The 8,465-nt window shown below is 37.0% G+C and overlaps 1 long non-coding RNA gene across 1 annotated transcript; it reads left to right on the top strand.

Moving 5' to 3' along the window:
* Positions 1–6,349: 6,349 nt before the first annotated feature.
* LOC146739358 (uncharacterized) lies at positions 6,350–7,472 on the top strand. Its single transcript, XR_014930160.1, has 2 exons — positions 6,350–6,439; positions 7,291–7,472. It is a non-coding gene; the product is annotated as an uncharacterized LOC146739358 (long non-coding RNA).
* The last annotated feature ends 993 nt before the right edge of the window (positions 7,473–8,465 follow it).

Raw genomic sequence — 8,465 nt, 5'->3', positions numbered from 1 at the left:
CAAGTAAATAGAGCGACGTTAGAGAGTGGTTTGGGTCATACCGTCCTGTAATGGAATGAAGAGCGACTCGTCTGTAATGGAATGACACGATCGCTTGGCCAATTAAATAATTGAAATGTTCAAAACTGTTTGAATATATTGTATTAATTATATTTAATCGCTCCCATATCAAATCAAGTAAATAGAGCGAAGTTAGAGGGTGGTTTGGGTCATACCGTCCTGTAATGGAATGAAGAGCGACTCGTCTGTAATGGAATGACACGATCGCTTGGCCAATTAAATAATTGAAATGTTCAAAACTGTTTGAATATATTGTATTAAATATATTTAATAGCTCCCATATCAAGTCAAGTAAATAGAGCGACGTTAGAGAGTGGTTTGGGTCATACCGTCCTGTAATGGAATGAAGAGCGACTCGTCTGTAATGGAATGACACGATCGCTTGGCAAATTAAATAACTGAAATGTTCAAAACTGTTTGAATATATTGTATTAAATATATTTAATAGCTCCCATATCAAATCAAGTAAATAGAGCGACGTTAGAGGGTGGTTAGGGTCATACCGTCTCGTCTGTAATGGAATGACACGATCGCTTGGCTAATTAAATAATTGAAATGTTCAAAACTGTTTGAATATATTGTATTAAATATATTTAATAGCTCCCATATCAATTCAAGTAAATAGAGCGACGTTAGAGGGTGGTTTTGGTCATACCGTCCTGTAATGGAATGAAGAGCGACTCGTCTGTAATGGAATGACACGATCGCTTGGCAAATTAAATAATTGAAATGTTCAAAACTGTTTGAATATATTGTATTAAATATATTTAATAGCTCCCATATCAAATCAAGTAAATAGAGCGACGTTAGAGGGTGGTTTGGGTCATACCGTCCTGTAATGGAATGAAGAGCAACTCGTCTGTAATGGAATGACACGATCGCTTGGCCAATTAAATAATTGAAATGTTCAAAACTGTTTGAATATATTGTATTAAATATATTTAATAGCTCCCATATCTAATCAAGTAAATAGAGCGACGTTAGAGGGTGGTTAGGGTCATACCGTCCTGTAATGGAATGAAGAGCGACTCGTCTGTAATGGAATGACACGATCGCTTGGCTAATTAAATAATTGAAATGTTCAAAACTGTTTGAATATATTGTATTAATTATATTTAATCGCTCCCATTTCAAATCAAGTAAATAGAGCGACGTTAGAGGGTGGTTTTGGTCATACCGTCCTGTAATGGAATGAAGAGCGACTCGTCTGTAATGGAATGACACGATCGCTTGGCAAATTAAATAATTTAAATGTTCAAAACTGTTTGAATATATTTTATTAATTATATTTAATAGCTCCCATATCAAATCAAGTAAATAGAGCGACGTTAGAGGGTGGTTTTGGTCAAACCGTCCTGTAATGGAATGAAGAGCGACTCGTCTGTAATGGAATGACGCGATCGCTTGGCCAATTAAATAATTGAAATGTTCAAAACTGTTTGAATATATTGTATTAAATATATTTAATAGCTCCCATATCAATTCAAGTAAATAGAGCGACGTTAGAGGGTGGTTTGGGTCATACCGTCCTGTAATGGAATGAAGAGCGACTCGTCTGTAATGGAATGACACGATCGCTTGGCAAATTAAATAATTAAAATGTTCAAAACTGTTTGAATATATTGTATTAAATATATTTAATAGCTCCCATATCAAATCAAGTAAATAGAGCGACGTTAGAGGGTGGTTTGGGTCATACCGTCCTGTAATGGAATGAAGAGCGACTCGTCTGTAATGGAATGACACGATCGCTTGGCCAATTAAATAATTGAAATGTTCAAAACTGTTTGAATATATTGTATTAAATATATTTAATAGCTCCCATATCAAATCAAGTAAATAGAGCGACGTTAGAGAGTGGTTTGGGTCATACCGTCCTGTAATAGAATGAAGAGCGACTCGTCTGTAATGGAATGACACGATCGCTTGGCCAATTAAATAATTGAAATGTTCAAAACTGTTTTAATATATTGTATTAATTATATTTAATCGCTCCCATATCAAATCAAGTAAATAGAGCGACGTTAGAGGGTGGTTTGGGTCATACCGTCCTGTAATGGAATGAAGAGCGACTCGTCTGTAATGGAATGACACGATCGCTTGGCCAATTAAATAATTGAAATGTTCAAAACTGTTTGAATATATTGTATTAAATATATTTAATAGCTCCCATATCAATTCAAGTAAATAGAGCGACGTTAGAGAGTGGTTAGGGTCATACCGTCCTGTAATGGAATGAAGAGCGACTGGTCTGTAATGGAATGACACGATCGCTTGGCTAATTAAATAATTGAAATGTTCAAAACTGTTTGAATATATTGTATTAATTATATTTAATCGCTCCCATATCAAATCAAGTAAATAGAGCGACGTTAGATGGTGGTTTTGGTCATACCGTCCTGTAATGGAATGAAGAGCGACTCGTCTGTAATGGAATGACACGATCGCTTGGCAAATTAAATAATTAAAATGTTCAAAACTGTTTGAATATATTTTATTAATTATATTTAATAGCTCCCATATCAAATCAAGTAAATAGAGCGACGTTAGAGGGTGGTTTTGGTCAAACCGTCCTGTAATGGAATGAAGAGCGACTCGTCTGTAATGGAATGACGCGATCGCTTGGCCAATTAAAGAATTGAAATGTTCAAAACTGTTTGAATATATTGTATTAAATATATTTAATAGCTCCCATATCAATTCAAGTAAATAGAGCGACGTTAGAGGGTGGTTTGGTTCATACCGTCCTGTAATGGAATGAAGAGCGAAAAAAAAAAAAAAACGCTAGACTAATTAAATATTTGAAATGTTCAAACGATAGCAAGGCCTTGTATTTCATATATTTTATAGCTTTCATGCCAAAGACATGAAATACATAGACGTCAGTAATCGGTTAATGGCATGACATGGGCGCGTTGAAATACATAGACGTCAGTAATCGGTTAATGGCATGACATGGGCGCGTTTCACTCCGCCGCTAACAGTGTGAGTGCGTATGGTGCCAGGAAAGATTGTGTAAATGAACAGTGTATCGATCAAGGCTGTCGCTTTTACAAAAACGGCCTTTGAACGAGCAAACTCTTTCGTAACGGTTCGTAAATTCGCTAAACCTAACGGTATTTGCCGTTAGAGCGTGTATCCAGCATTTGTCAGGTGATCACACGTCACGTGACCGCTCTCTAATGGAATGCTCTCTAATGGAACGGACGCGCTCTAATGGAATGGCTCGAGCTAGGTCTATACGGAGATACTCCACGACAGACGCAGTCGAGAGTCCAGTCCAGGGGCGAGCCTTGAGGCAGTCCTGGGCAGTCGAGAGTCCAGTCCAGGGGCGAGCCTTGAGGCAGTCCAGTCTTGGGCTAGTCTTGGGTCAGCCTTGCGAGAGTCTTGGGGACTTTTCCCCAGGGCGCTGTGTCTTATAGAGTGCTCCAAAAGATCGACTAAGACGAGAGTTGAAACGTATTTCGTTGTGTGTGCCTTATTTGACTGTAAAGTTAAAGTGACTTTCCCGACCCCGTACCTCAAGGGGATGAGATATAGAGACGAGACGAGTTTCCCCCCTGACACGTGTGGAGAACCCCGAGAGGAAGAAATTTTACCCCTGATAGTACTATGCGAGTTGCAAGCCCCAAGTAATGTACCTCTGGCTGTATACGCATTTTATTTGTCATTACATTAGTAATGTATTAAATTAAACTAGTATACATGTTTTTGTAGTTGGTTGGAAGTGAAGTCAAAGAGTACAACAGTTAAACTAAAGTCAGCTAAATAAAACTTGTCCAATCGAAAACGACAATGTAGACACTAGATATATTAACTGTTAACGAGTCTAATATTGTTATTTATAGTAACAATCGTTCAATTAAATGCAGAAAACATAGGCGCATGCGCTTTACAGTTTTCTATAATTCATCAAACGAATAATTACGTTTGCTACTACCTTTTCTCTCTATATTATTGTCATCAAATATACAACTTTTATTTATTTTTAAAACTTGCTGAAATCACTGCATTAATTCAAACCAGGCAGTCATAAACATGAGCAAAAAACAACATATTTCATTATTTTCGGCAAATTGTATATGATTTTCACAAAATCGTGTATTTTATAACGAAAATAGACATATCTGACGCTGAAATAAACTATAACTATCATTATCGCTGCTACTATTAACTGGTGATAATGAACAGCACTGGCAAACTGAGGGCGCTATTCAACCAAGCGATGAAAGAATAAGTATATTTATTGACCCAATTTTTGTGTAATTTTACAAATATATATATACACATGATTTATTGTGATTTTATTTTACTATTATGAATTCATTCGTTTGTATTGTTGGCAGCCTCGGCTGGAACGGAGATTAGGAAATACTAGTATACACCATTAGCATGAAACGTAAACATTGAACGGGAAATAAATACTATTTAGCAACGTACTGATTCTACATGCATTTTATGTAACGTTCATAGTTTATTATGATGTCATGGACTAGTCACCACTGTTGTGTTTAGGTATGGTGCATTGTACAAGCAAAATGTGAGTCTTTATTACTTAAGTCACGCGAGAATTGAGCGTGATTTGGCATTTGTTCCAATCACCGAGACATACAAAACAAAATTGCATTGCTGTCTTTGACTTTCACATATGGGATATGGAAGTGCGCCATCACCGACATGCGCTAATCCGTAATAGTCGTGTCAGTTATCTCTGTACTGTATATGAAAGGAAATGATCCGTGAAACCATGGTTCATCATGGAACCTTCGTAAATTTGTGAAGTTCGCGTTTTACTTGTACGTACGACATGTAATCACTGTTAAAAGTGAAATTCAACAGCCTGCCAGGAGGTGGTAGTACCAAAAAGACGAGCCTGAGGGAGTCGTATGATACAATTTTGAGAGAATTATTCAAACAGGGAAACGTATTTCGCACACTCGTCATATGTAATTTATATGATTGCCATGACAACAAAATTTTTGGTGAAAATAAAATGAACAAAATAAACTTTTATATATTAACAATCATTGACATAACAGATACCCAGTGGTACAATGGTGAAACAAAAGTGAAACCAGGTCGGCCATTTTGGTTCAGAACTTTCATATACAACCACGTCTACTAGATGAACCGTGATACAACGTATGTGTAAAGTTCGATTTGATCCGGTTCCGTATTATGGTGGAAATGTTTGAATTTATTAAATTTTAGAGTTAACGGGAACGCCATTTAGCTATCATGGATCGAATCGGTGCATATGTATGACGTCATACGTAGTACGATGTATTTGTGGAGTGATTGGTCAAGGCTTTTAGAGATGCTTCATGTGCAGACGCACTGAAATTATGAAATAAGTCCACGTTTAACTTTTTCGGAATTTGTATAGAATGTTGAATATGTTAAATGTGATTAATAACTTAAATAAATAAATAAAATATTTGATTTTTCACTGTTCAAGCCGTGATTACGTTTACGTTTACATATGTTCGGTGGATTTACGAGTTTATTAAAATAACCTAAGAAAAGCAATAGTTTTCTTTCATTTTAAAGGTCTCATCGAGACATACAGAGAAGAAATAATTCAAATTACTGTGATTGTTGTCGCATAGTATCATGTTATTATAGTACATGTTGGGCAACGTCATTGCCACCCAATTCAAGTCTAAACAGTCAAAGGTGAAGTTAGTAAAATTAGGTTCAGACTTTGTGACGTTAGCATTGCGAAATTGTGCCTGATTATTGCGTAACCACCGTTCTCGAGCACTGCATTGTGTCATTAGAAAATCTCCTGCTTTCACTTTGCCAGTGTATCTATGACGTGATCGTGCATTGGTGTTTCTCGTGGATTGCGTCAACACATCGCTACTTCTCAGACGCAACTATTTTCTAAAGTTGAATATAGTTAAAAATTCCATAGACTAGTGTAAGCTCGAAAATAATGCTAATTTTGGCAATTTTACTGTAGTTTCAATTCGGTCACGTGTTTTGCAATCCCGTCAATTAAGCCGTGAATTGACAAGACCCTGTGGGTTTTCCCATGATGTCACCATCTTTTCGCCATGGATTGACGACGGTAGTATTATCTTCTATCACTGGCGAACAGTAACGCATTCACGCCAGTTGTCATAACAACATACAAAACGTTTGTCTGATTAATTGGGGATTTCCAAACTTCGAAGGAGAAACTTTCACAACGTGTCACGTGTCAACCAGGTCAGGTCAACGCGGGAATTCAGCACGGAAGTGCATATACAATGTACTAGTATACTACTTCATAGTACCATTCCAACCCACGGCATTCACGGTAAAGACATAGTTAAAGTGTAGTTTGAACTCAGCGTACGGTTCTCAATTCAGCTACTGTAACAATGGATAACATGTAAGTAGTAATTACATTGTTACATACATTGTCGTATCCACGTAGTTGATGCACATCTTACTGTCAACCATTTGAAAATGTGTCTGGGGCTTGAAGAGTGTAGAGTCAATGAGCAAAAACTCCTGTGGTGAGAGGATCATGATGTAGGCATCGTACTGGCATACGGGCAAATAGTGCATGGCTTGGCCTCCAGGCGTCGGTCCGAAAGTCACGCCTGAGAAGACAAGCACAGCAATAGACAAATACACACATAATGCAGTCAATGCACTCCCAACTACCTTATTTTGTTTAGCTAACTTTGGTTTGGTCGTTTTTTTTTCAATCTTTAAATGCGTCTCCAAGTTTCGTCTTCATAAATTTGACGTCAAAAATCATTTAATTTTTTTTTTCAGATTAATGTACATGTATTCGGAAACATATACTAGAAATAGTGTATGTAAATCTAATTATTGGTATTGCGGGAAAACCAGTGAGAATCATGTCCGGGTTCGATGACCAATAAAAGTACTGAAGTAACACATATGCATTCCAACCCGTAATTAAACAAAATGTAATTGTGAAAAAAATAAATTGGATTAATATTTTATTATCTATAGGTATATTTATGTATATTCACTACAAATTGAGTCCCAAGCGATGATAACAACGCACGCTAAGAACGCAAAGGCTCTTTGTAGACGTTTGTTTGACGATGACACGCTATGGCCGCCTGGCGCATGCGCAGGTGACTACTCCCCTGCTTTAATAGGCAAATACTAGTACCTGTCGTGCATCCGACTTATGTTTGAAAACAAATATATATATATTGATCTGTTTATATGAAAACATCATCTTTACTCGTTTACAAACAGGTTCAAAGTTAACACGATACCGGGAGAAGGGAGTGGTTTAAATCCAACATCAATGGCGACACGACAGAACCAAAGACGATGATGTCTGCGCGAAGCAGTGGTACAGGTGACATTGGACCACCCTTCATTGGCGGGGGGTTATTCTCACTAAGTTATATACCGCAGCCGAAGAAAAAAGAAAATGGAATACCGGTGATAACCCCAATTAAAACTCCCCCGTCGACAAAATGTTAATGGTGCTGGTGGATCAGAAACCAAGAAAGGACAACAAACAAACAGACGCACATACACGCACAGACAGAACAACGAAAGGAGTGTGCAGACTTATGTGTCTTAAGAACGTCATGAGAAACGTCGTCGCCAGAGGGCGCGACTTATATGATAATTATACTGTGCAGAATTATATTTTGTTATTTGGGAGGGGGGTCTCCAGTGTGGATTGTTTTCTAATTTCTCATGTTTCTATGTTTCTTCCCCAAAATGTTCTCATGAACTATTTCTCAGTCAGTGAATCTTGAAATTCGGACAAGGTAAAAATATCCTTGTCCACGAGTGTATGTGTGATCAATTCGGCCACCGTTTCACCTCTCATTCGTGAAAACTTCTACCTATATCACGTGGTTCAAATTTCTGTCATAACTGTTTGTTTGTTTGTTTGTTTATGACTATTTTTCGTATCACCAGGGAAACCAGCTAATGACGTCATTAATATGATAATATCAAGTATGTCAACTTTGAGATGTTATGATTGATGTTACTAGTTTACCATTTCTAATAAATTATTTTATCTTTCAATAAACTTATATGTTGTACACTTACCTCTGAATACCTTAGAAAAAGTCGAATCATCTGTCTTATAGTGGTGTGTATACACCGATGTTTGAAATAAGCAAGTTATACAATTCGGACCATTCCCTAAGATGCTAGGCTGTCATGTGTAGGCTGATGATACCTTAATATTATTCAGAAAAACCAAATCACCGTCACGTCGTAAATACCAATCCGCTGTTACGGTTTTTGTGACATTTTGGAAATGCCCGTAAAAGTACGTGACTGTACACATATTAAGGTGTATCATTTTATTGGACATTCGATAATAATTTTGCTCATAGACATTGCTAAGTATGCATGCAATAAAAACAATGTGGAACAGTCTAAAATGTAATTGTTGTCAT

The sequence above is a fragment of the Saccoglossus kowalevskii genome, chromosome 8 (genome assembly GCF_978046115.1).
Source record: "Saccoglossus kowalevskii chromosome 8, keSacKowa6.1, whole genome shotgun sequence".
Classification (NCBI taxonomy): Eukaryota; Metazoa; Hemichordata; class Enteropneusta; family Harrimaniidae; genus Saccoglossus; species Saccoglossus kowalevskii.
Note: the sequence above shows the minus strand (reverse complement) of the source record. Positions and strands in the feature narration are given on the sequence as shown.